At 43.9% G+C, this 20,372-nt stretch overlaps 1 protein-coding gene across 7 annotated transcripts in view; it reads left to right on the forward strand.

Moving 5' to 3' along the window:
• RNF157 (ring finger protein 157) overlaps positions 1-20,372 on the forward strand; it is a 1,722,220-nt gene that overhangs the window by 901,594 nt on the left and 800,254 nt on the right. The gene's annotated exons all lie outside the window — the stretch shown is intronic.

Below are 20,372 nucleotides of genomic sequence, written 5' to 3' on the forward strand. Positions count from 1 at the left end.
CACCAGGGCCAATGAAACCAATGATGGCCTGTGCTTTGTTGTGCTAGGCTGCTCAGCTCAACGTTCGGCGGCCTGGGTTCGACCATGCTGGATTTGATTCAAAGGAAGTAAATCCAGGAGGGTAAATCCATGCTGACATCACACTTCCTGAAAATGTATCAGTCCAGGCACACACGCATACGAGTTTGCAATTTTTAAGTAAAAGGCATCCACTTTTTGCTTCAGTTTTTATAGTATATCCCCCATCTTGCAAACCAGTGAATGCATACATATCTATGTGCAGATTACAGGTTATTCTGAGATTGACCATTTCTAATGGATTGTGTCCTCCCGCGGATTCCTCATCGTTGATGTATCCAAAATCCTGCTTGCAGTTTTGAAAACTTTGACAGCAGAGGGTGCTGTGTGTCGACTCGAAATTCCCTCAGCAGCTTCCATCCCTCTCTCGGCCATAACGTCGACACTGGTATAAATAGCACGCACCGTGCAAGTGCTCCAGATCGATGAGTGATTCTCGACATTCATCATCATCTCCCAAAAAGTTGAATAAGAGACATCATCACTCCCTGTTTTTGTCAGATTCCTCACCTGACTGAAAAAGGGTAAGTTTGCCAAGCAAATCACTGCTACCTGTGCGCCTAAGAGCCAGAGAAGCGCCCTCGGTAGGTGTCGACTGATTTGATGACTCGAGGGAAGTTGAAGCCACAACCTTTTTCTCTTCTGCTCCCTTGAAGGAGTCCACGTCAAGTTCTTTGGCGTCAAGGCCATCGACATCAAAGGCTTCAACGTCTTTGTCGCAACCCTAAAAGAGTTTTAGGGCCTTGTCCAAGAAGGACCTCAAGACTATGGGCTCTATTTTTAATTGGAGTGGAGTGTGGTACTCCAAATGTACCAGATAAACTCATTTCCGATGAGTCTAGGTTGCTTAACCTAGTTGATTGTTTAAAGGATGCACGTGGCTTGGACATTTCGCCAGAAATGGAGTTTGCCTCCCCAGATTCCGCTGGTTATGCTGATGCCTCCTAGAGGTCTGTGTCGGGTTAGGTGAGTACTACCTGGGCTGGGGCCGTCCTGTTAGAGAGATACAAAAAGGATAATCTGACATACATCCTAGAGAAAGGTCATCCTAAGGATATTGTCTTGCCGTTCCATACTACTTTAAAGAACAGGATCCTTGAAAATTGGGAAAAGCCAGACACCACACCAGCAGTTAATAAAGGCCTTACAAGAAAGTACAGGCCTTCTTCAATAGACCGTTTTTTTTTCTTTCTAGACATCCTTCTCCGGAGGGTCTGGTGGTGCAGGCAGCCAGGTCTGCCTCTATGGCAACAGACTACCTGACGATTCCTCCTGATAGGGACAATAAGAAAATCGTTGCCCTAGGAAAGAGGGTGTTTTTGCAGGAAGCATGGCCCTGAAGTCCATAATGCTATGTGTGCTCCGGCTAAATTTTTGTATAGTTTGTGGGATGTGCTTGCTCGGGCTTGAAGGCGAAGAAAGAGAAGATCATCCTGGATGTGAAGGACGCAATGTGTCAGTCGTTGCAATCAGGATTGGATTCCTTGGTTTCTGTGATCCGTTCTATGCAGCAGGCACTTTTGCCAGAAGATTTGCGTGGATGAGCAGGTCTGGCTTTTCTCGTGATGTTCAGGCAAGGTTATTCGACATGGCATTTGATGGTTCTCAACTATTTGGTACAAAAGCAGATGAGTTTTGAGAAGCTGCTGGCATTCAAAGCAGCTGCTTAAGACACTGGGAGCAGTGATTTGCAGATCGCAACAGAGACATTCAGCCCCTCAAGGTTGGAGGGGTTGGTCCTTTCAGTACTATTCTTCATTCGGCAGAACAAGGGGACAGATCTCTCATAGAGGTCAGAGAAGACTACTTCATGGTGGATGAGGTCTAGGGGGTAAAACAACCAACACAGCCTCTGCCTCTTTGCCCTTCACCTCAGCCACAGCAACAAAACCTCTTTAAGTCCTTGGTCCACAGAACAGTAGTGGCAGGCAAACTAGCACAGCATTTAGAAGAATGGGGAAGGATTACTTTGAATGCTTGGGCTCTGCAAATGGTAGCCCATAATTACTGTCTCCCGTTAATAGTGGCCCCCAGATTGCCCCCAAGAAGACAATCTTTAAGGGAACCAGATCCGCTCCTCCGGCAGGAAATTCTCTCCCTGCTGGAGAAGGGTGTGATGGAATAAGTGCCTGCAGTGGAAAAGAATCTGGGATGGTGGTACTCTTATTTATTTATTTATTTTTTTTAACGTTATTTTTAGTTATTTAAATCACGATACAACTTCACACCCACATTAGGGTGGACTTAAAACTTTGCGCCTTGACCCAGGACCCACCCAATGCCCCCCCACCCCACCTCACAGCCACACCCCCCTGAAACAGCGTCCTCTTTAATTGAGAAAGTGCCCCTTCCAGCAATTGCTTCAAGGATGTGGAAATACCCTGGACCAGACCTCACCGGGGGGGGTGTCCTCCGAGTCTGAAGATGTAGATGCGTGTTCTGCTGCTTCGCCCATCAAGAACAGTGTCAATGGCCCCCAGATGTCTGGAGGTCGGGCGTGCAAAGGAAGTAATTTAATGAAGTCCGTTTCCACATCTTGATAATATAACAAGTCTCTGCGCCAGGCGGCGACTGACGGGGGGGGGGCCTGTGCCCCATGCCATGGCAACCCTCCTACGAGCCAGAGTCAACAGTACTCCTGCAAGTTTCCTTATTGGAGCAGAGAGCAGCCTAGTCATGCCCAACAGAGCTGCTGTATGGCTTGGTTGTATTGGTTCTCCAACAACAGCCGCTGTCGTCTCCAAAACTTGTTTCCAGAAAAGCTCGGGGCACTCCCATGCTAGGTGAGCAAAGTTTGCTGAGATTGACCTGCATCTGATGCATTTCGCTTCTGCGTCCGGGTGATGCTTGTTGGTTTTCGCTGGTGTGTGATATGTTTGATGGAGAAAGTTGAAGTGTATACGTTTTGGGCGTGAGTTAAGCGCCACTTTTTGAGTTTGCTTCAGGCTATAGAACCAGTCTTCATCAGAAATCTTAACCTGTAGTGACTTCTCCCATCTAGCCTTTGCACCTGAGATGGCGGGGATGTATTTGGAATGAGGGCTTTATAGATCTGTGACACCAGCCTGCCCTGCCCTCGCCTTGCGCTTGGATGACGTTATGCAGCAATTGCCACGTTGGTGGCTGACGTGGGAAGTCTGGCAGTGGAGCCTGAATGGTGTAACGAGTTCTGAAGTGGAGGAATACATCCAAGGCCGTGTTGCCCCCTTTACTTTTTGCTTGCTCTGGCGTTCGAAAACCCTCTTCTGTGAAGAGATCCCCCAGGGTTTGTATGTTCAGTTTGTCGACCCACTTGTTAAACACCGTCTCCGAGGTCAGTGGGACTCCGGGAATAAACTTGACAGGTAGGAGTGGGGTCTTCCAAACTTTGTACGTCGTGAGCATCACATTCATCGTGGCGCTGGGAACCGGTGTGACTAAGGACGACTGCAGTTAGGAAGTTAGGTGTTGCGAGGGCTCGCTCAACTTGTACATGAGGTCGATAGCCTGAGAGGCATACCAATGGCTGAGGAACTGTGCTTGAGCTGCCCAATAATATCTTTCCAGGTCCGGCAGAGCCAGTCCCCCCTTGGTGACCGGGAGTGTTAGCGTGGTATATGCCACTCTCGCTGGCTTAACCGCCCATAGTAGTTCGAGGACCAAGCTTTTCAATTTTTTCCAGAAGGATTGTTGCAGCAACATAGGGATATTGTGGAATAGATATAATAGTTTGGGTAAAATCACCATCTTCACTAGGGTAATCCTACCCCAGAGGGTTAGTGGAAGAGACTTCCAGCGAGAGATTTTGTCCTGAAGTGATTTGACCACCTCTTCATAGTTATCCCGGAACACTTCCTGACAATTTAGAGATAGTTGTATCCCGAGGTATCGAACTCTGGAGCACTTCCATGTGAGTTTGAAGTCGTCTGGAAACTGTTTTGTGGCTGGGGTTAGAGGGAATACAATGGATTTTGACTGGTTGATTTTTAATCCTGACGCTGCTCCAAACTTGATGACTTCCCTCATGACTGGATTGAGATTGTCTTCCGGGTTTTGAATGAATAGTGCTACGTCATCAGCGTAGAGAGAGATGATGAGCTTGTGAGGACCTATATTGAGTCCCCTCTGCTGTCTCTGTTCCCTCAGTTTGGAGGCTAGAGGTTCCATCACCAGGGCAAATATTAAGGCCGATAGTGGGCAGCCTTGTCTCGTGCCTCGTTGCAGAACTATTGGGGCTGATTTGGCTGTACCCACAATAATGTTGGCACGAGGCTTGGTATACAGGAGAGATACCAGGTTAATGAATCGGGCTCCTAGGCCCATCCTGGTGAGCACCGTGAACAGAAATGGCCACTCGACCGAGTCAAATGCCTTTTCAGCGTCGAGAAGAACCGCCACAGCCTGCAGTGAGGGGTCCAGTGCGGCCATGACACCGAACATTCTCCTAAGTCCAAACGTCGTGTTGCGGCCCAGAATGAAACCGGCTTGGTCTGCCAGAACAAGGGCAGGCATCAATGGCATTAAACTCCTTGCCAGCACCTTGGCAAGTATTTTATTGTCAAGATTGAGGAGAGATATTGGTCGGTATGATGAGCAATCTTCTGGAGGTTTGCCAGGTTTGCGTAGTAGAATAACATTTGCTTCACAGGTGGTAGGGGGCATGAGCCCTCTTTCCAGAGCTTCCGCATATACTGCCTCTAGGAGAGGGGCCAGGGTGCCCGCAAATGACTTGTAGAATTCTACCGTCAGAGCCGACAACAGACTTGCACACATTGAATCGATTCGGACCACTCTGGGAGAGACAGTCTATACCGATGAAAGGATAGCGGAGGAGTTCAGGATCTTCTATCAAGAACTATACAGTGCTAAACTTAACAAGTCTTCGACTGCCCCACTGGAGTACCTAGAAGACACGGAACTCTACTGGGTCGAACATTCTCTCCGAGAACCCCTAAACGAAATGATCACGCAAGAAGAGATTATAGAAGCCATAAAGTCCCTCCAAAGCGCCGGGTCCTGACGGACTGACTTCTAATAAGGACTACTATCTGGGACCCTACCTGTGATGAATATTCCATTTTATCACAAGTTCCCATGATCACTCATTAGGATTACATTACCCTCTGCTATGGTGAAATTTCGTTGTTAAACTTACCTGCATATGTTTTATAAGATACACCTCATTTAGTGGATGATGTTGTTTAGGATTGCATTCCCTTTGCTATGACCAAATCCCTGTGTAATATGCACTTAAATTTGGTTCACAAATTACACCTAAGATGGTGGAGGTTGTTATTGTTTTGACAAAAGTTGTTAACATTAACGTCACCTTGTGGAGATATGCTACATCTGATTTGGAAATGTTTAAAATGTTACCACATACGGTGGAATATATATGTGAACAAGGTGTCATTTGTTTTTTGCATGTTAGATAAGTGTTAATTATGCAAACAGACATCTGTTACTCTAAAGCCAATGTGCACCTAGAGGACTGGTAGTTAGTTTGTTTCTACGGACTAGACTCCACCATATCTCCTCTCATGCAAACTTTCTTCACACCCATATGAGTATGGGTTACTTATTCTCTCCTCTACTTTCCTCGTCATATTCCGCGCATGAGCGGTGATTTTGTATACATAAATTTAGACAGCCTTTCCGTGTCGTCAGATTCATGATGTATCTCTACTTTCACTCACATTTTTATGCTGATTTACATCTTCTCCCATTGTTAAAAATACGTCTTTACATTTTCCTTTCTCCAAAATCAGTCTATTCTCCATCCCGCGCATGCGTGTTTTTTTTGTTGTCATGGAATTCTGATGCCGACTTTACCGTGTCATCAGATCCATGACGTGGCCCAATCATTTAGTCTTGGTGTTACGCATGTGCGTAGAGACGGTTCCTTACGTGCATGTTTTGTGCATACGTCATTCAAGTATCAGGTATTTAAGAAGGCGCTCATTGAGTGTACCGCATCCTCCTCCGGTGGGACGCGGCGCACCATGATTGCTTGCACGGACTCTCTGAACAGTATCAAGTAAGTGCAATGACTGATTCTGTCGGTCTTACCAGTACGTTCTTCTCATCTTAATAGACTTCACTTATCCTTCTCTCCTCTTTTAGATGACTTTACTCATTTGAAGAACCGTCTACTGAGTGTTATCTTTTGAAAGATCCCTCTTTATATTGCATGGATTCATCCGTCAGGACTTTTTCTGAACTTGTAAGTAGAGACTTTGCTTCTCTTCTCTCTCCTTCGCGTTACTCCTCTCACTACTTGGGGTTCACACATGTTTCATTTCTTTAGCGATGAGACGAAAGATCATTTCAGAGCTTCCACTTTATGTTCTATTGGATACTTCTTTTCAACTATGTGACCACCATAGTTGGTAAGTTACATTGTTCAATCTTTCCTCCATTTTGTCAAATTGCTCTTTCTGCCTTCCTAGGACCCCTCTTTTTACAGACTAGATTGTTTAGAAGCTATGTCCAAAATCCTCTTAACAGGATTAGCTAATCCTAGTTAGAAATAGCTGACTATATCTTACTAGCTTTACCATACTTGTTGAATACATGTGACATTTAATTAGTTGTTTTGTATTGAATAAATAATGATCGTAATGAAATTGTAATGCATACTACATATGCAGCTATACTAAGATGCACTTTTTTCTAGAATTTTGTGAAATATGATTCTGCCCCTGAAGAAGAGTTTATACTCGAAACGCGTTGGGCCTAAAAACATTGTATAAATAAATTTATGAATTGTTTTTTTACATGAAATCTTGTTAGCTGGGTATTTACTCCTACTGTTTACCAACTGAACTATGGACTGCATTTAATGCATCAAATTGTTAATGTGCAATTATATATAAATAACACTGAATTACTGATCTGCTCCACAGATATTAGTGTGCAGGGGACGGGAGTTCCTACATCTCCAGGAACAACCACTTTTTGTTCGCTCATTAATCCAACCTAGTTGCCAAGGTTGAGTTTTGCTCCCCCGCATCTCAAACCTTAATCTCTAAAAGGTTACCATAAACCCGCTATGTGAGTTTTTTTCCAAAACATAGGTGTGCCCTGGTGTTTGTGCTTATTTGCTTTCCAGTCTGTTACCAAACAGACCTTATCCCGATGGATTATTTTCTGTATCTCTGAATGTTACAATTTAGCTGGCAAGGAAGTTCTGGTCATTTCAAGGTGCATTCTACTAGAAAGGCTAAATCTTCAGCCCTTCTTCGTTGCATAAATCAATGGCAAATTCTTGATCATTCAGCCATCTACAAACTGCTATGGGTGTCTATCAAAGATGAGGAGTCAGTGCAAGGACAGGATCAATCATAAGAACAAATTACTTACCCCTGGTAATGTACTTTCTGATGGATGTTCCTCCCGCAGATTCCTCATCGCCCTCCCAACCTGCCCCTCTATCCTTTGGTGAATTTCCATTGATTACATATGCCTCTTTCCATGTCTGCCTGCTTGTTTGACCTTCGAGAGGGCTATGCAAATAAGAGGGGAAAACCCTGAACTGTGGCAACGGGCGTGGTGAGTGCTATTTATACCAGTGTCGACATCTCGGTTGAGAGCAGGATGGAAGCTTCGGCGAGACCTTGAGTGGACAATGCACTGCACACTCAGCTGTCAAAACGAATCCGAAGCTGCAAGCAGGATATTGGAAATATCAAAGATGAGGAATCCATGAGTAATATGTTATTCTCTACAATATCTTCTTATTTTTCCTCTTGTCGTTCACTCCCTCTCTTCCACCCCCTTTTGCCCCTAGCAAACTAGATAGCAAAGCTGTACCCTTGTGGCAAACCAGGAGGAGGACTCGGACTACATTGGGTCATAATTAAAGATGTTTATTTAAATAAAAAATAAAATGCCTAGTCAGCCCTTTTTCTATGTGGGGAAATCGCTACATAACGAAACTAAAGCTAAGAGTGCACGTCAAGTTGAAAGTAAAACGTCTTCTGTCCAAAAACTATACAGCTAACTGGTCCTACCACTTTAGAAAACACTTAACTAAAAGGAAAAACGGGATGCTTGCACAAAAACCTCGGTATGGGATTCTACCTGGCCCAACTTGTAATTGTCTTGCTTTCATTCTCAAAAGTTACTATAATGGTATAGTCTTCACAATCTTCGTATATAGTCTCTTAATAAAAATAATTATCTTATGTTTGCGTTTCACTCTCCCCTTGATAAAGAACTTCATTTTACTCTTCTCAGGTTTTATTTCAAGTGCCCAAATCCCTTCACGATGACTCGTAAGGACACTTCTCTGTTTCTCACCTTCGTGGCACTGGGACTCCCCAGAGTCCTGTGGCTCTTTGGTAGATGTCTTGTTTCTTAATCACAATATATAACTTAGGGTGTCTGCCTGCTTGGGCATTACAGGTTCCTGAAGCCTCATGCACTTTGCTAGCCTTGCTGCAGAGCATTCACCTTTCTTCCGCTCTATTCCATGTAGGACGGATGTCCATCCGTCTTTAGTAGCCTTGTTGGCTTTTCCAGCCTTGATATACAGTGTTCGTATCTCTTCCACTATGTTTTAGTAGGGCCGTGTGCCGGTTAGCTTCTCCGAAGTTCTTGTGCTTTTGGTGTCTATTCGAGCCATGACATGCAGTGTTTGTATCTGTTTAACTATGTTTTCATTGGGATTTGTGCCCGTCCCATTCTCTGTTTCTTGTACCTGCGTCGATTTTTGTATTCCTGAAAACCAACAGTCGTAGGCCTCACTGACCTACACAAGTCGATAGCGTCTTTTTCCCTGTCAGTGCTTCTCTCTGCAGAACGGGCATTTGCCGGGTGGAGCTCGGGCACCCGGCTCCGTTCCTGTCTTTGGTCTCTGTCAGTTGCTGGGTGCCAGGCCACCACTGCTCGTGCCACCAGAGAAGATGGTTGTCCTCCGTCGTGTCTCTTCTCCTGATCGAACCCTATTACTCTGTCAAAGCACCCGCCGTCCAGCCTACAGCATCGCTGGGTCTGCGGCTGGACATGGTTCCATCCCTCCAGGGCGTTGTTGCTACAGTGGAATGCCTCTGTGTAGCGGTTGCTCTCCTCACTCCGTAAGAGTCTTTCCTCCATTCACAGTCCGCTCTTTCCTTATACACATCATTGCAACAAAAGGAATTGTGTCCATCTTCATTGATCATGACATTCAGGCCGCGTTGAGCATTACCTTAAGCTAATAGAGTGAAAGAAGGAGCTTTGTTGATTATATTCATAACAGGAGATGTCGGTCTTTCCAATATCCATATAGGCAGAAAGAGTGGTTTGGACTGGAAGTTCTTTATTAGAATGGGAGTCCTTGTTCCTGTCACTCCCAGTGACATCCCGTTTGCCCAGACCCTTCGGGAGGATCCTGCTTAGTGGGCTCACCTCCCTTGCCTCAATGGGTGTGGCTCCCCTCTAGGGAGAAGGGCCAAATTGTCCAGATTAGTGACACCCTACATGACATTTGTGTCCCACAACTTGGGCTCACTTCCGTCACTGACTGTATTCATAAGAAAGAACTTAGAATGCTTGACACCCTCTAACTAAGACAAATGCCCCATTTTATAAAAACAGGTTTCATCAATACCAGTCTAACCCCCATACAGAGGCTTTGATGTCCAAGAGCTCACACCTTTGACCTGAGAGAAACTGGATTTGTCGACACACTCGGGATAGGGGTGTTTTGGTCATGCTTGACAAAAAGCTCCCATTAGCTTACAAAAGCATCAGCAAACAAAAATCCAAGAGCAAGCAGAGTGGAGATAATTTACTTCATAGAGTGAACAGGCACTCTTAACCAAGGTACAGCTAACTGTTGTGTGCATATGCTTTTACAGAACAGATTTAGTCGCACATCCTTCTTTACAGCATTCATCCGCTGCAACCCAAGAATCCACACCATGTTCAGCCATGAACCTGCCATTCAATTTTCAAATTGTGACATAGAATTCCCCCTTAGTAGGTTATTCTAACTTGTACATTGGCAGCACTCAGTAGGCGGCTAAGAGTTTTAGCGAGTTAATGGCAGAATCTGCTTATGCAGTTGATCACACAGTGGATTCATTCTCACCCATAGCTTGGAATTGACGATCTTAGAAATCCTGGTCTTGTTCACAAATTTCTGGATCATTTTCATAGCCCTGGCACGCATTGATAAATGTAGCCTAATTTACATGGCTCTTTTGGAAAAAACCTGGAGTGACATGTTAAACATCAGTGAGTCACACTTGCTCTTTGGCATCAAAAAGTATAGGTGCACGAAAGCTTCTCTATAGTATTGCATAGAAAATACAGTGACATAGTACTTCAGACTATGCTTAACGATTCCATATGTATGAGCTGTTAAAAGCTCAAGACGTAGGCTCCCGCTAAGCACAAATACTGAGATGAATTTCCAAAATCAACCCTAGTGGTGGATTTTGAGAGGCCAACCTATTATGGTGAACATATCAATGTAGGCAGCTGAGCGGAAAAGGCTTGGAATCATGAGGGCTGTGAGAGTAGTCTAGGGCTACAATGACACATGGAGCACTCCAAAAATTCTAGTTAGACAGATAAGTAAAAAAATATACAAAGATGTATTAGTCTTTTAAAATGCACACTGAACATTGAAACCTCGAGGTAGGTATTGTCACATAACTACTGTAACATACATAGATACATTCACTCTTGTTAGAAGAGAGAAAAGCATTTTATTCAAAAGCAAGGCAATGTAGGTAAGTTATCACACACGGTTATGAAAAACAGTAGAAACACTTAAGAGAAACACTAGATTAATCCTCTAATATTTACTAAATCCAGCACAGGTGGATTAGGGCATAGTGCCCTAAAGCCAGCAATTCAAAAGATATACTTTTTAGCTACACTTACGGTGTGATTGGATGTTGATAGTGGTTGCAATTCAGAGTTCCAAAAAGTAACTGTCTCAATCTCACTACACTTGGGAAGGTCCAGGATGGGATCTTTGACTATACCCCCACCACTGAGCTAAATCAGGAAACAGTGATAGGTCAGGACTTTACACCCATGTACCAGGGAAGTCGATTCACCAAAATACCTGGGGTAGCGGAAGTGACATCACGGGAAGTGAAGTCACATGACCTTTGACCCAGATGGCATCAGTTCCTCTTTAACCCTGGTGACATGACCGGAAGTGGCTTGCAGGCCCAAAAAAAGTGCATAAATGTAAAATGTGTAAAATATCAAATGGTTTCAAGACAAGAATACTTTCGATACCAACCAAATTTTAACAAGTGGATTTGCCTTCATATGGCATCAATGGGGTCCGGATATGGTGGTGTTCAACCCAATAGAATCAACATAGGCCGAGGCACTGTCATACATATGTCATGTCAGCATTTTATGGCCAGTTATTACTACTTATGCCAATTACAGCTGCATGTCAGGTATTGCCATTATATGATAAGTAGAGCCTGTACGTTGCTGTGATAAGACAGTATCCAAAAATCCAATAGATGCAAGTCACCAACGGTACACAGGAGCATTAATGCTTTTATTAACGATTTGGTATTTATATATCGCTTTCACTAAAGCATTGTAAATAGCAAATGTTTACATACAGTTATCATTCCAACCAAAGTTGGTACTAATTTATCAACCTCAGAAGAAAGTCTAAGATGGCCTTGCTGGGGTTTGAACCTGCATATCAAACATAAATCGCAGCAATGAACCCTGAACCTTCTGAGCTATCTTAGCACTTTGCTGTAAAAAATGCAATGCCACAATAAGAAAACTTGTAAAAACTGTCTGCACAATGTAGGCTAGGCATTTAATAACACTTATGTTTGCTGTAGCCTCTATTATGCACAGTAAAAAAGGACCTGCCACAGTAAGACCTACCTAGACCGGCTGCACCAAAATGCTAATTTAACCACGTAATAACGTATCATGCTTGCTTTATAATAGATGCCCAGAAAATTATACAATGCCACAGTAAGGGAAGGCTAGACTGGATACATCCAAATGTCAGTGTAGCCAGGTAATTACTTATCATGCTTACTTTATTATAGATGCCCTGTACAAATGTCATGCCAATGTAAGAAATTACTAGACACAGACTCAAAGTAAGATTTCAAAACTTTTATTTAAATTTTCAGGGTTGGTGTAATACCTATCTATCCCTAGCTCTAAAGGGATGTTTCCCTGAAATGATGCTTGAAAGTGCCGTTGATGTCTGAAAGTCAAATAAAAAGTCTGTGTCTAAACCTATAATTGCCCTCACTCTATACAAAAATGTGTTGGGGGGAGGTCTTTTGTGAATGAAAAGTAGTGGCTCAACTGGAAAATGGGGAAACTAGGGTTGGTTTCCTGTGGCATTCCTGCCAGGTGTGGTTTTAAGCTCATCAAAATTAGTTCAGTCAAACAGGGCTGTTTACAAGACCTTCGCCACAGGGTCCTTGCAGTGAACTCCAATACTGTCAGTGGCTTTGAGTTCCTTTGGGTTCCCTTCACAAAGTTTCAGTCCTTTGAACACTATAAAGCAAACCAATAAGGCTCCAACTTGGCCAGGCATCTTAGGGTTCCCTTCCACAAGCTCTGGGCTCTTCCAGATTTCAAACACAGTCAGTTTTATCAGGATGTACTTTGATTTCTTAAGTGGGCCTCTCAGGGCACCCTTCCCCAAGCACAGGTCTCTGTCAACTTTCAACAAAAAACAAAATATTTCGGAGTTCTTTTAGGTTTCTCAGGGTGCCCTTGTCCAAGTTCAGGCCCCTCTAATTCCAAACACAGTCAGCTGGTCAGGATACGCCTTTTTCTTATTTACAGCTTGTCTTGCATACAATCTTCTCATGGGGTAGAATCCGAGGCTTTTGAAAACGCCAGACGCTTTGCTTTTTCTCAGCGCGACCACTCTGATCCCTTGCCCCTCTCTATTTCTTACTTGCCCTTTCCCTAGCACTTTTTATCTTCAGGTGTTTATTGTGCACACTTGCATTGTCTTATTTCTGTCAGTTTGGGGTGCACTGTTGTTTTCCATTCTATACTCCTTCTGTGCCTCTTGCACCTTCCTGCTTTAGTGTGCTTCTTTTATCCTTCTGTTTCATTCACTTCTGTCTTTGGCTGTGCCACTTGCATTTATTTTCCTTTGCCGTGCGTTCTTACACCTCATCAGTTTCCTTCTCGGTGCGAGTGAGCACCTTTTTCTTACTTTCCTTTCGGGCCGCTTGCCCTCCCTTGACTTTCTTGTGCGCCCTCTGCTTCTGTTCATCTTTAATTTTACATCTGGGCTGCTTGCCCTTTCCTTAAAATCTGTTTACTTTCTGCCCTCTTATTTTTGTGCCTCTAGTCCGCACCATTTATTTGCTTTCTTTCTTTCTACATTCTGCTTCTTGCTTTCCGGTTTGTGCCGTTTTATTAATCTTGCTTTTCCTCCCTTACCCGTTCCAGCTACCCGGACAACCTGAGTTTCTCCCTCTGTCATGCAAAACTCACTGGGTAGCGTAGCACTGGCGAACGTTCTCTCTGGGATGCTTTGGATTGAGGTCAGGGTTTCATCCCCTGCTCACCCTTGGGCCTGGCACAAGGCCCAAGGGAACAAGCACTTGCACAGACTCTACCAGCAGGGTCCCAGCTGCCTCGTTCCAACTCTCAGGAGACCCGGCTCCCTAGCCACGTTGCAGCCCTCCTCACACCGGTCCAGTGTTGCAGCACGCAGTTCTCCGCCGGATCCTCCTTCCTGCAGCTCCCAGCTTAGTGGCTTCTCTGGTCCAAAATGATTCTCTAGCTCGCTCATCCATCTGTGTTAAACCACACCTTTTTATAATGAAAATAAACAGTCCAGTGGGGTCAGGTGTAAATGATCATTAACTGCCTGACCTTGCCTGAATATTAGTGGGATGACTTGAGTTATTTCTAGGGTATGTTGCCCTTACTTTCCTCATATTATTTCTATGGTTAATCTTTACTGATCGTAGTTGCCTCTTCCTCGTTTCAGTACTTGTTGGAAATGGGGAGAGGGACATGGGGTGAGATTGTAGATACCCCACAAAGGTTGGGGGAGAGTAGGTTGGGATTTCTTTGGGACTGGGGGAATACCATGTCTCGCCCTTCTGCATCCTCCTCCCGATCCCTCGTAACCCTCCACTCAGGTGATTCTCCCTCAATTGTCCACCCCCAGGGTCGGGATCCAAAGGCGATAGCCCTTCCCTGGCCACCTGAATGGAAGATCCCGAAGGAGGGACTGCCTGGAAGAATACAGTCAGGTGTCTCACAAATGCCTGTACCAAAATTGCAGTCTAGCCACTAATAACACCTCATGCATGCTTTATCATGGAAGCTCATTATGTTTTTGTGCACCCTTCCTGCCCAACCATCCCCACATGTCCCCTCTCCCTACAACCCCCAAAATCAGCTCCTCTGCCCAGTATTACCTCACGTGTCTCCTCCTCGTTACAGTACTTGTGTATCAGGCAAGGTGCTTCATAGAAGGGTACAGGGACAAGGAAGCGTAGGACTAGGAGTGATGATTACCTTTTAAGTATTCTGGCATTGAACACAAGCACACACATTCACACACCATTCAATTTCATGTTAACACATGTACCCATTCACCATTCACTCATGCCCCACCCATTCATCCATACAACATGCATTCACTCATTCACACACATTACATAATTACACAGCCCACGCTAGGGGCCGTGTATTTATGGTTAAGTTCTAATCGCATAGGAAGAGCACTTTTTGGGCAGCTTATAACTTTGCTCCCCGTGGATGAATCCACACCAAACTTTGTAAAAAAAAAAAAAATATATGGCTCACTCTGAATTGTTTTGCAAAGTTTGGTGAGGTTTGGTCCGGGGTGGGGGGTCCCAAAATTTCTTTTTTTCCCATAGAGTGAACAAGGAAAAAACTTTGCTCACGGCTACAGCCCAAACCGCTGGACGGATTTCCTCATATTTGCGGCAGGAGCAGCGGCTTGGTCCCGAAGGCATGCTTTTGTAAATTTGGTGGAAATCCGTCCAGTAGTTCTTTTTAATATGACCAAAAAGTAGGTGTCAAAAATGTGTGATATCTATGTCCGCTCCGCGGACACACTTCCCTGTTCGCTCCGCGGACAGGACACCGATTGGTTAATCGGCTTGCGTCATGTCTGCGGACATACGACGTGTGAGGTACGTCATTGTTTTGATGTGTCCGCCATCTTGGATCTGCGGACAGCGCTGCAACGAACGGGGAAAAGGTGTGTAAGAGTGCTTGGGGAGGGTGTAAAGGTGGGAGAGTAAGAGATGGGTCAAATGCTGTATTTGTTTAGGTGGGTGGCACCCCTGGTGTGGGCGTCATGTCCGTGGTCACCGTGGCTGTCCACGGACATAAAAAATGCCCATATAGCACAGGGCGTAGGCCATGCACCCAAGAATCTAGGCCCTGGCCACAACCATCGCAGCATAACACACCCATAGAATCAGAGATCCATCAAATATCCACAAATCTACAGTTTGTGTACTGTTTGATTTGTATAGTTTGTATGCTGGCTATGTCATGTAATTAAGATAGTAGAGTTTGGTAACAAACACTGCAATATAACTCCATGGAAGTAAACATTTTGCATTGTGGTGAATGGTTAGATGTTTGCCTCAATGGTTGTGTTATGGAGCAGTATTTGTGAGTTGAATTGTAATATACTTACTGTTTGATTTTTTTGTGATTGGATATATTTTTTCGTGACTAGGATAACTGGAGCAGATATTCTTTTTCAATTTCTGTGATAAAAGAAAAGATCATGTTAGTGTAGGTAGTTTGTAATGAGTTATTAAATTGATAACTGGCTTTTTTACATTATTTCGACCCTCATATTTAGTAGTTTACAAATCAGTGTACTGTACATTTTGCTAAATTTCTGTGTTTGTTTCTTAAATAATTGGGTCTGTGGGAAAAAAAATCCATGCAGGATTAAAAAAAAACTTTTTTTTGTTATGGTACAACACGGTTCTTTCTTTTTAGAGTTTATTTGTTGTTTCTGGCTAATGTTCTATCTGTTGGCTTGTTGCAGATTGTTAGATACATGTTGGCGTATTCTAACTGGTTATAGTTTTTTATTTATATTTTCAAGCTGCTCATTTATCTGTTGGGTTGTTGTAGATTTTGGGGCAGTAAGATACCTGTTGGCATATTCTAACTGTTTATTTCTTCTTATATTTTAGTGGTGTTGATTTATCTGTTTGGTGGTTGCAAAATCTTGGGGCAGTTAGATACCTGTTGGCGTATTCTAACTGTTTATAGTTTTCTAATTGAAGCTCTATTATTGTTCATGTACAGATCAATTATAAAATTTTGGTTTTAAGACTATTAAATAAGCGTTTATAAGATTTGCTGGTAATCTCTGCTTTAGAGTAATGGTATTATCATTACATTCGAACCATTCACAATTCTTTTTTTTATATGTGCAGTGTAGTGACCTGCATTGTTTGTGTCTCCTGTGTCGTAGATGATACCTATTGTTGTGAAGGTTTTCTTATCAAGTGATACTTGACCATGCGTGAATCCAGTCAGCTTGCAGTTGTTTTTGGTACTGTCTGCATTGCAACGTAGAAGCATTAGTATTATGTATTTACTATGTGTTTGTATTCGTAAGGTGAAGCGATTATCTGAATTGCAGGTAGTACATAATCAGCCATGGTTTGCATTTTGTACAAGTTACTGAAATGGAACGGATTCACAGTAAGTTATGGATACATACACAAAGCGTTCATTAGGGATTTGTTCCTGTGCTAGATTGTCGCAGAGAATGCATGTATGTTTCCACATGTATGAAATCTGAAAGACTTCATTCATAGGTATGTTTTTGTTTTCCAGAACTTGTAGTAAGTACATTAGAAATTCTTGTGGAACTTGTGAGTTTATAGTGAATTTCACCATTCCAGCACAGTAGTCCAATTCTTGTCTTATTCCATGAACACTGTATGTGTTGTCAGGATTGTTGCTTGCATTTCTATGAAGGACTAACATTTGCAAATACAATTGGTCTGTATTGTGTAAGTAAATGTTGTCATCAATTGGAATAGAATATTTATTGCTACATTTGCGTAGCAATTTACACCAGTTATATTTGAAAATTTGAATGGACCAGATAGTTCTGTGTCCAAGTCATTTCTTCGGAGTGTGTGTTGCTTCTTTGGAGAAGTACCTGAGTTACTTTGAGTAGTAGTTTCTTCTTTGGTTGTAGTAATTGAAGTATTAGCTTCTTTACTCTCTTTGGAGGATTTGCAGTGAGATCCTCTTGCATTTCTGTTTGAAGTAGTTTTCTTTTACAACGTTTTGCTTTTTGTAGAACAGGATAGGTTTTTAGATGGGGATGTATAGTGAACGTAGTCTATTGTATTCTAAAATGCAAGGAATATCAGCATTTACTTTACTTGCATCAAAGTTGATTAACAATAGACCGTCAAGTGTACGTAAGTGTGATAGTTCTATCTAGCTCATGCCTTCTTTAAAGAATGTGTTCCCAATATCTATCAATGCTTTATATAGGGTAAGACCTTGTGATTTGTGAATGGTGACTGCGTATGCTAGAGTTAGAGAAAATTGTTCTCTTTGTACATGCATGTCTTTGAAAAGAAGGAATCGAGCTGTTGAGCGTCCTATCCGTTTTACTTCTGATAGTTTGTCAAAGAGAATATTGACAAACTGAATGCTGTTGTTACATGGGTATGTTTGAAAGCCAACAATTGTACCAGTGCTCCATTAACTAGTCCTTGCTCCACGTCAAGGTTACGTTTAAGCATTACTCTAAACTTGAAAGATAATTTTAATATTTTCTCCAAACCAGCTGTGTTGGAGATAGTTTTCTAAGGTATTTCCTCTTGTTGTGGCTTGACGACACATGGGTAGTGTCATACCATGTACGTCCAGTTTGTCTGTGGAGCAAATTTCAATTATTGGTTGCATTTCTTTTTTCAACATTGTTTCATTGAATTTGGAACAGCTTGCAAGAGTTGGCATCAAGGACATACAATTGACATTTTTGTGTGCTAATTGGCCATAGAGTGCAAGGATGTGCCGGGTTTTTAATATTGCTTGTGCTTCTTGAGATAGTACACCAACTCTAATACTTTTTAAAATGTTGGGGTATGTGAGGTCTGCAGACTGGCGCATGTTTTCTTTTAATTCTCTGTATTGGAAATGTAGCCAAAGGTTGACATTTCCTATGCTGCCAACAGTTTTATGGCAGAGTTTGTGTCCTAAGGTTCTAAAAATAGGTTCACCTTTCACTGGTGTCAATTGAAGAAGATCTCCGAAAACAATAATGTGTTTTCCTCCAAAGAGCTCTTCGTAGTTTGTTTTGAGTACTTCTTGTAATCTGAGGTGAATAAAAGCCAACATTAGGTTGGAGACCATGCTCACTTCATCTATTAGTAGCATTTGAATTTGTTTAAACACACTGCGTAGTTCCATTGCAGTTTCTGCAGAAAGCTTGTAATATTCTAATTTGTTTTGGTGTTCTACTGGAAGGAATAGTAATCGGTGTAAAGTGACACCGCCTATGTTGTAGGCAGCTAAACCTGTGGGGGCAGTTACAACAGCTGACAGTTTGTTGTTTGTCAATTGTTGAAGGAACTTGCTGATCATTTCTTTTTTTTAAACTTTTATTTTCATTTTCAAAACATTCAACAACAGTGGAACATAACCCCTACCCTTCCCCCTCCCTCCTCCCACCTGAAGTTACTCTTGGAGTCCTTTATACATCTCATGCCTTAAATAGGTCCAGAATTCTTATGTTTTGCGGGCACCATTGCACTATGTAGTCCGATTGGAGATATTCCAGTACTTCTCCCCAGTCTTTTTCAAAGAGGTAATTCCTACCCCTCATGGAGTATGAGAGTTTTTCCATCGTAATCGGTGTCCATACCCTTTGCAGACAGTTGAAAATCAGAGGGGGATTCGGGTTCTTCCAGTTTTGGGCTATGGCCACCCAAGGCGTTATCAGCAGGCCTATAAAACCTCTCCAGTGTGCCCTGCTAAGTTCCTTAGCTGGAGCGTCCTTAAGGCCACACAACCACACACTCTTCCCCCATAAGTGCCACTTTCGGAAAGATCTTCTGAAGTTGTGCCTTTCTCCAGCATGGGGTCTGGCATGGATTCACATGCTCATGAATATTCCCAGTCGTCAGGCTGGGAATACTCGTTAAAGAAAAAATCAGTATCAGTTTTGTTTCTGATCTATCTTTCTTAGTAGTAACCAATCACTGGTCTCTGGGTCATACTGCCCCCAGCCAATAACTGCCCTCTCCCTAAGCCCCTCCCCTGGCAGCCATCCACAGATTTTTACTGCACGTTCAAGTGTTGGGAGACCTCGTGCTATAGCTCTCGAGCTTTACTGCGTTTTGCGTTTTTTCAAAGAGTTTAATCTCATTTTTTCGGTCAATGGAGCCTCAAGCTCCACCGTTTCTACTTCCGATCAACGGGGACCCGTTTTGGAATTTTTTACACCCCTCCAGGACGAAGTTTCATCGAGTTACTCTTCTTGGAGGATTCCACAAGATCTGAGGCCTACCTAGTGGACATGGCCCAGGATAAGGGAAGCTGGAGAAGGGCACAGCAGGTGAGAGAAAGAAGAAGTCCGAGCGGTCTTCTAAGTCCTGTGAGGGCGCCCCGGCGACGGGGGCCCAACAGAAGGCAAAGCACTGTGAGTCCGCGGGCACCGGTAGCGCCCAAGGGACGGGCTCCTCGGCTGCCAGCCAGGGCGCACTTTCACCAACGCCATCAACCACGAGCCCACGCTCTGGCTCGGGGAGGAGAAAATCCGAGAACCCGGGTAAGCTTCTGGAGGGGCCCCGGTCGATCTCGAAGGAATCTGCCGAGAGGGATCGAGGCAGTGACCCTCCCCCCAAGGTGAAGGCCTCAAGCGCGCCCAAGGTGGTGAAGGCCTTGATTCACTCGGCTAAGGCCTCTATCGAGATATTCGCGGCGGCCCTGGCAAAGCTTGTGGAGGCTACCCCAGTGGAGGCGACCTCGGGGCCCAGAGTTTCCCTGCCACCACGGAGGGAATCCTCTTTTCAGCCCATCGATAAGACCCCCATGAAGACCCCGGTGGAAAAACAGGGGGGGCCGTGGCCGTTACGGACATGGATACAGGCTCTGAGGAGGAGCTGGTTGAAGTCGTGAAGGGCCTCAACAAGAGGTTTAAGGAGGTCCGGTCCCATGGGAGGAACCCCGAAGAGGCGGACGAAAAAAGCAACGGTGGCGCCGACGAGGCTCCCGTGGAGGAGGAGCAACCATCGCGCCCGTCGCAGCCAGTGCCCGAGCCTCAGGACAACTCGGTGGCCATTTTGATGGCAATCCAAACCTTA

This window comes from Ambystoma mexicanum, chromosome 3q, assembly GCF_040938575.1.
Source record: "Ambystoma mexicanum isolate Mex_15411 chromosome 3q, UKY_AmexF1_1, whole genome shotgun sequence".
Lineage (NCBI taxonomy): Eukaryota > Metazoa > Chordata > Amphibia > Caudata > Ambystomatidae > Ambystoma > Ambystoma mexicanum.